Genomic DNA, 8,234 nt, shown 5'->3' with positions numbered 1-8,234 from the left:
AAAAGAAAAAGAAGTTCCTGTCATGGCACAGCAGAAACGAATCCAACTAGGAACCATGAGGTTTCAGGTTTGATCCCTGGCCTTGCTCAGTGGGTTAAGGATCCAGTGTTGCCGTGGGCTGTGGTGTAGGTTGCAGCTGCAGCTTGGATCTGATGTTGCTGTGGTGTAGGCCTGTAGCTGTAGCTCCAATTGGACCCCCCAGCCTGAGAACCTCCATGTGCTGCCTGTGCAGCCGTAAAAAAAAAAAAAAAAAAAGGGGGGGGGGGAATCTCTTTTAATGGAGTTCCTAGCTTGGCTCAGTGGTTAACAAATCTGACTGGGAACCATGAGGTTGTGGGTTCTATCCCTGGCCTCACTCAGTGGGTCAAGCATCCGGCGTTGCCATGAGCTGTGGTGTAGGTTGCAGAGTGGCTCATATCCTGGATTGCTGTGGCTGTGGTGTAGGCTGGTGGCTACAGCTCTGATTAGACCCCTAGCCTGGGAACTTCCATATGCTGCAGGTATGGCCCTAGAAATGACAAAAAGACAAAAGACAAAAAAAAAAGTAAGAAGGGGAGGAAACATTTATATTGGATATATTTATATATTGGAGGAGAAAGAATTTATCCAATAACTTTCTCTCTGGTAGTCCAGGATGACTGGAAGAGCCTAAAGGGGGCTTTTCAGAAGCTAGATGTGGATAGTAGTGGCTGCCTTTCCTTCCCAGAATTCAGATCAGTTCTTAAGCTCCATGGCTTCCTCCTTAGTGAAAATGAGGTTTATCATGTCCTGTCAAAGTGTGACCAAGGGTTATGTGGAAAAATAGACTTCAGATTTGTTTTAGATGAAGCTTGCAAACTATAGCGAACACCTGATGCCCCCAGGCCACCATCAGGTGCAACATAAACTCATCCTACATTCTCTGTACCCACATCATTTGGTTCTTGGCCTCATAGAAAGTCATTTGATGCTTCTTGGAAATTACTGTTCCCTAAACTCCCTAATCCTCCAAAGCATATCTGCATATCCACCTTTCTTGGTTGGTCGGTCGTTCCTTCGGTCGGTCTGTCTATCTGTCTGTCTATCTCTCTGTCTCTCTCTCTCTCCTCTCTCCCCAACCCCTTCTCTCTTCTCTCTCTTTCTTTCTTTTGCTTCTTAGGGCTGCACCTGTGGCACATGGAGGTTCCCAGGCTAGGTGTCTAATCAGAGCTACAGCTGCTGGCCCACGCCACAGCCACAGCCATGCCACATCCAAGCTGCATCTGTGACCTACACCACAGCTCACAGCAACACTGGATCCTTAACCCACTGAGCAAGGCCAGGGATCAAACCCACAACCTCATGGATCCTAGTCAGATTCATTTCTGCTGCTCCATGATGGGAACTCCTGGTATCTCTTTCTTTAACACATAATAGAAAAGATTTGAAAGTGTTGTCTGACTGATGGAGGTTCTCTTTGTGCCAGGCTTTCAGTAGCTTTAGAAATTATCTTTCCTTTTTTTATAGTATTCTATGAAATTCTTAGCTTAACTTCTTCCCTTTGAAATGAATGATATAGCAGTGAAATTCCTTCCCCTGTGGCTCCCCCTCACCACATATTTTTGAGCCATCATCAGCCTAGGGTTCAGGGCCATGATAGTTAATTATTGAGTTGTAATTTGACAATATACATGCTGCTCTCATCTTTTTTTAAATTTTAAATTATTTTATTTTTTCCATTATAGCTGGTTTACAGTGTTCTGCCAAGTTTCTACTGTGCAGCAAGGTGACCCAGTCACACATATACACACAGTCTTTTTTTTTTAACTGAGGTATAATGTAATTCAGATAAAGTCCACCTGTGCGCACATCTGCCTCATTGCTGTACATCACAGTAGAAGGATTTGTGAAGTCAGGGATTCATCAGGCTTTCAGATGTATTGCTTGTGGTTTATGGCCAGAATATAAATTTACAAATAGCCCTCCCTGCAATTTGACTTTTTCCAAACACCTTCTCCAAGTGCCCAGAATTGCCTCCCTCCCCATCCCCCGCAGGCTTCCACCCCACATTGCTAGGCTAGTCATGTTGCGATTATGGCTGAGCCACGTAAGTGCCACACAGTACAGCTGAAAAGTAGAGAGATGGGTTGTAACTTGTAGTCCTAAAGCTTACATCCCCTCCATGGCTACCCTTTACAGCATTTTTTTCTCTACTAATTACACTTTAGGTTGTCATTAGAAGGAACAACAGTGCTGGCTTGCAGGTTTATAGTCTGACATAAATTTAAAATAGAAATCATATTTATGTAAAAAATAAAATTCTGTCCTTTTTTTTTTTTTTTTTCCCCACTGTACAGCAAGGGGGTCAGGTTATCCTTACATGTATACATTACAATTACATTTTTCCCCCAGCCTTTCTTCTGTTGCAACGTGAGTATCTAGACAAAGTTCTCAATGCTATTCAGCAGGATCTCCTTGTAAATCTATTCTAAGTTGTGTCTGATAAGCCCAAGCTCCCGATCCCTCCCACTCCCTCCCCCTCCCATCAGGCAGCCACAAGTCTCTTCTCCAAGTCCATGAGTTTCTTTTCTGAGGAGATGTTCATTTGTGCTGGATATTAGATTCCAGTTATGAGTGATATCATATGGTATTTGTCTTTGTCTTTCTGGCTCATTTCACTCAGTATGAGATTCTCTAGCTCCATCCATGTTGCTGCAAATGGCATTATGTCATTCTTTTTTATGGCTGAGTAGTATTCCATTGTGTATATATACCACTTCTTCCGAATCCAATCCTCTGTCGATGGACATTTGGGTTATTTCCATGTCCTGGCTATTGTGAATAGTGCTGCAATGAACATACGGGTGCACGTGTCTCTTTTAAGGAGAGTTTTGTCCGGATAGATGCCCAAGAGTGGGATTGCGGGGTCATATGGAAGTTCTATGGATAGATTTCTAAGGTATCTCCAGACTGTTCTCCATAGTGGCTGTACCAGTTGACATTCCCACCAACAGTGCAGGAGGGTTCCCTTTTCTCCACAGCCCCTCCAGCACTTGTTATTTGTGGATTTATTAATGATGGCCATGCTGACTGGTGTGAGGTGATATCTCATGGTGGTTTTGATTTGCATTTCTCTTCTAATCAGCGATGTTGAGCATTTTTTCATGTGTTTGTTGGCCATCTGTATATCTTCTTTGGAGAAATGTCTATTCAGGTCTTTTGCCCATTTTTCCATTGATTGATTGGCTTTTTTGCTGTTGGGTTGTATAAGTTGTTTATATATTCTAGAGATTAAGCCCTTGTTGGTTGCATCATTTGAAACGGTTTTCTCCCATTCTGTAAGTTGTCTTTTTGTTTTCTTTTGGGTTTCCTTTGCTGTGCAAAAGCTTTTCAGTTTGATGAGGTCCCATGGGTTTATTTTTGCTCTCATTTCGATTGCTTTGGGAGACTGACCTGAGACAATATTCATGAGGTTGATGTCCGAGAGTGTTCTGCCTATGTTTTCTTCTAGGAGTTTGATGGTGTCCTGTCGTATATTTAAGTCTTTCAGCCATTTGGAGTTTATTTTTGTGCATGGTGTGAGGGTGTTGTTCTAGTTTCATTGCTTTGCATGCAGCTGTCCAGGTTTCCCAGCAGTGCTTGCTGAATAGACTTTCTTTTCCCATTTTATGTTCTTGCCTCCCTTGCCAAAGATTAATTGACCATAGGTGTCAGGGTTTATTTCCGGGTTCTCTATTCTGTTCCATTGGTCTGTCAGTCTGTTTTGATACCAGTACCACACTGTTTTGATGACTGTGGCTTTGTAGTATTTCTTGAAGTCTGGGAGAGTTATGCCTCCTGCTTGGTTTTGTTTCTCAGGATTGCTTTGGCGATTCTGGGTCTTTTGTTGTTCCATATAAATGTTTGGATTGTTTGTTCTACTTCTGTGAAAAATGTCATGGGTCATTTGATAGGGATTGCATTGAATCTGTAGATTGCTTTGGGTAGTATGGCCATTTTGACAATATTGATTTTCCCAATCCAGGAACATGGAATATCTTTCCATTTATTCCTCTTTATATGTTTGATAAAATTCACCTGTGAAGCCATCTGGTCCTGGACTTTTATTTGTAGGGAGTGATTTTATGACCTCTTCAATTTCATTTCTTGTGATCGGTCTGTTCAGTTGGTCTGTTTCTACTTGATTCAGTTTTGGCAGGCTGTAAGATTCTAGAAAATTGTCCATTTCTTCCAGATTGTCAAACTTGTTGCCATATAGTTGTTAAAGTTCTGTTCTTTGTGGGTAGAAATGAAAGTGTTTTGTGTGGAAGACCTCTACTGATAGCCTATGACAAAACAATGATAGAGAGGTTTACTTGTGTTTCATCAAATGTTGCAAAAGTGTTCCTAGCAATACTGTGGTGAGAAAATTTCATCATATTTGGAAAGCTTTAACTAATATGTTTTTATTGACTCTGGCTTTTGAGCTAAACCTCATAAATGAGGCTAGGTGGGAATTGCAAAAAGTACTCAGGGTCCCAGTTCCCTTGGGGTTCTTTTTCCTCTCACCCTCTCTTTCTCACCCAGCCTGGAGTTCCTGCCCATTTCCCATCCCCATCCTGTGGTTTGGGTAACTTTCCTGTTATCTCCCAACCCCATTCAGCATAACACCGTCTACTGCCTCTCTTCTGCTTTGCTGTAGCTCTTCCCACCACATAGAGGGTTTATTAGAGATTATACTAGGACAGATTTCAGACCTTCATAGTGATTGCCTCATATCTTCCCAGTGAGCTAGAAATAGGTAGGTCCCTCAGGCTTTAACCTAGCCATTCCTTCAGTGGGTGGCTCTTTTCCTTGGCCCTAGTCCATCTTTCCATGCACACTTGCATACACAGTGGACACCCTGTGCACACGCATGTGCAGTCAGGCCTGTGCCTGCACTGCTTGATGCACACCGGTGTGTATGTATATCCGCCTTCCTGGCTGCTCATGTAGAGACGCCCAGGTTCTGGAGTTTTAGGCCATCCAATAAGTAAAAATCTTTTTTTCTCCTGCCTGTGCTCAGAATCACTTAGAATGTTGATGTTGGTGTCAGGTGGAGATAAAAATGTCTATTTTGTGACTAACTGGAGATGTGACTTCTGTGTGCTTCAGCACTTCACTTTAGAATTAAACTTACCCACAGAGTTCCCATAGTGGCTCAGCCAAAATGAATCTGACCAGCATCCATGAGGACGAAGTTTCGATCCCTGGCCTCGCTTCAGTGGCTTAAAGATCCAGTGTTGCTGTGGCTATGGTACAGGCCAGCAGCTGTAGCCCTGATTCCCTAGCCTGTGAGCCTCCATATGCCTTGGGTGCAGCCTTAAAAGAAAAAAAAAAAAAAGAAAAAAAAGGAAAGAATTAAACTTATCCACCACAAACAGGGGAAGAGCTTGAAATCTTCCAACCAGCTTAGTAGGGAATGCTCGCTTGCTTCCTGTGGGCACCCTGATGCCCAAAGAGAAAGGCACTGAGGTGAGTGTGCCGGGGTCCACCTTCTAACCTTCTAAACCATCCAGTGGGATGGCTGAAGAATAGGAAAGGGCTACTGAGAGATGCTGAGATACCTGTAATACCTGTCCATGTGGAATACATACACACACATGTAGAGGTAATTCTCACACCAGGCCATGGATACATGGAGAATCACATATTGGGAGCCAGGCAATCAAAGCCAGAGAGCAGGAAGAATGAAGGCCAAGTGAGTGAGAGTGAGGGCTTAGGACCCAGTAGCTGGAACTCTGAAGCAGTGCTTTCACCTGCAACAGGGGGTGAGTCTGGAGCCCAGAGTGGAGCAGACAGGTGATAAATAGGAGGAATGAAAGACTTGAGTGAGAAAAAATGGGGGAAACGTTCTGAGAAGAACATAAAGCTGCCAGAGAAATTGCATTTGAGGAATATTGAATTAGTTTATTTATTTACTCCATGTTCCAAAAAGAGAATCTACAGCAGCCAAGATTTGTGTGTTAACAGGCATTAGGATGTGTACTTAGAAAATATAGGAATGAAAGTATGAGAACTGTCACAAAATAACATAAGGCCAGATTTCTGTATTCCAATGTTATTAGGGGGTTTTGACTACCGATCCCAACTCAGAGTAGAGCTTGTAGCCCCCAAATTGACCATTGGATGGAGCCCCCACTTCAGCTCCCTGCCCCCACTTGCTCTAAATGAAGACTACTGCCTTGTTCTAAGCAAGCTTTGGGGTTTGAGAAAGAGCCCTGGGATTCAAGATTTTTTTCATGATTTGCCTTGACATTTTATTTTTTTGAGGTAGTCTCAAGGATCTGACTCTTTGGGAGAAGAGTGGGAGGGATAAATAATTACTATAATATTGAACATTCACTGTGGGCCAGCCACTGAGTGCTTTGAATATACCAATTCCTTTAACCCTCCTAGCAACCCTGTGAGGGATATACACACTTAATATCTCTATTTTATAGATGAGGAAACAGATGCAGAGAGGCTTAGCAATTTGCCCTAATTGTAGGCAGCAGAGCTGGATGGCAAATCCAAGTGATCTGAGCAACTAATGGTGCAGAAGAGAGGAGGGTGGAATCTGACTCAGCTTAGTCTTGGGCCTTTACTGCGTGGTAGGAGCAGAACCCTTACCAGGCTAGTTCTGAATTCAAATCCTGGATTTAGCTGGGTCTTCAAGAAGAGTTAACTTGCCTTAGCCAAGCAGGCGAAGCATGTCTCTGCTGCTAGACCACAGGTAACATTTCTAGGCAAAGGCAGGGATGTTGCTCTGTCTGACAACTTTCAGGATGTGTGTAGGGATTTCTGGGTGGGTGTATAAACACTTTCTGGTCTCTGCTGAAGTGGGGAGGGGACTAAGGGCCAGAAACAAGAGGTCTAGGGGAGATGTAGAATCCAAGAGATGCAGTACTATGATGTAGATTTCTTGTGCCCCCTACTGCATGCCCCATCTTGCCTTTTCTTGGTGTGCTCTTCTATGCAGACACCCATCACCAGGTTCCTGGGAATCTTGTGCTTTTGTGGGGTCAGGTAGGTACTTGCATAGCTGCTTGTTCACCTTCTTTGCCTGATATCCAGCAGGCCAGACTGCAGGGCCCCCACTGGTACATGGGCTGTTTGTTCAATAACGCTTGGAAGCACAAGTGAGCTCTGTATTACCGCCCTTTTGCTGGGGCAACTGGAGGGCCTGGAAGCTCCTAGCTGTAGCCCCGTGGAGCTGCAGGGACTGACCCAGAGCACCAGCCATCAGCTTTGTTCCTCAAGCCTCTGGAGAAAACCTTTGATTTCATGGGGATGATTATTTTTATTCTTGCCCACTCAAGGATGAAGCCCAAGAAACAAGAGGTTGCCCCTTTCAGAGGCATTACAATGGGTCACCTCCAGCCAAACCCACTGTTTTTTGTTTTTTGTTATTTCTGGGTTTGGTTGAGCCCCTCTTGGAAACCATTACTATACAACTTACTTAAAAGAAAGAGTGGAGGGATTGGGCATAAGTGACTCAGACAGAGGGGGGAGTAGGTGGGGAGTTTGAAGGCTGAAGTAATGTGTTGTCAGAGAAAGTGCAGGGAGAACACAGTAAAGTCACAATCTGATTTAAATCGATTCCACTTTCTAGTGACATTTTTAATCTTTTGCAAAGTTTGACTTTTGGCCAAGCCTGGAGAATCGGAACTTTGGATGAAGGTTTCAGAAAAAGACACAACACACACACACACACACACACACACACACATACACACACACAGAAAGGGGGAGGAAGAAAAAGGAGAGGGAGACTTTTATCCTAAAGTCATTGTAAATCCAAAGCAGGGTTTTATCCTCCACAGTTAAATGAGAAAGGAAAAAAAAAAAATCAAGAACACCAACATTTGAGGTACAAAGACTGTCATGGGCCAGTGGAAGTTTGCAAAATTATATGTAAATGACCAAAGTTTTTACTGTGGTGGCCCTGTGCATTCCCAAAGCTAATCCCAAAGAGAAAATCTACTTAGCAAAAGAAAGTTTTGTCTAATTTGGTTAACAGTTGAGAAGTGACAAAAATGCTGCATATATTAATAATTTATATTTCCAGGGTAACACTATATCTTTAATGCTTCACTGCCAAAGGGAATTCAAATTGGCTTAATGCTCAGAGAAAAAAAGCCTGAAAGGCCTTCTTCATATTCTGTATCCGGCGCTGATGAAAATGGGTGTAAGACATGTGTTCCAATAATAGGCACCATGCATTCTCCCATTGCTGCATAATTTGTTTTCATCCCATATTGCTTAATGTATGTTTG

This window comes from Phacochoerus africanus, chromosome 3 (genome assembly GCF_016906955.1).
Source record: "Phacochoerus africanus isolate WHEZ1 chromosome 3, ROS_Pafr_v1, whole genome shotgun sequence".
NCBI lineage: Eukaryota > Metazoa > Chordata > Mammalia > Artiodactyla > Suidae > Phacochoerus > Phacochoerus africanus.
The sequence above is the reverse complement of the archived record's forward strand: the minus strand, read 5'-3'. Positions refer to the sequence as shown.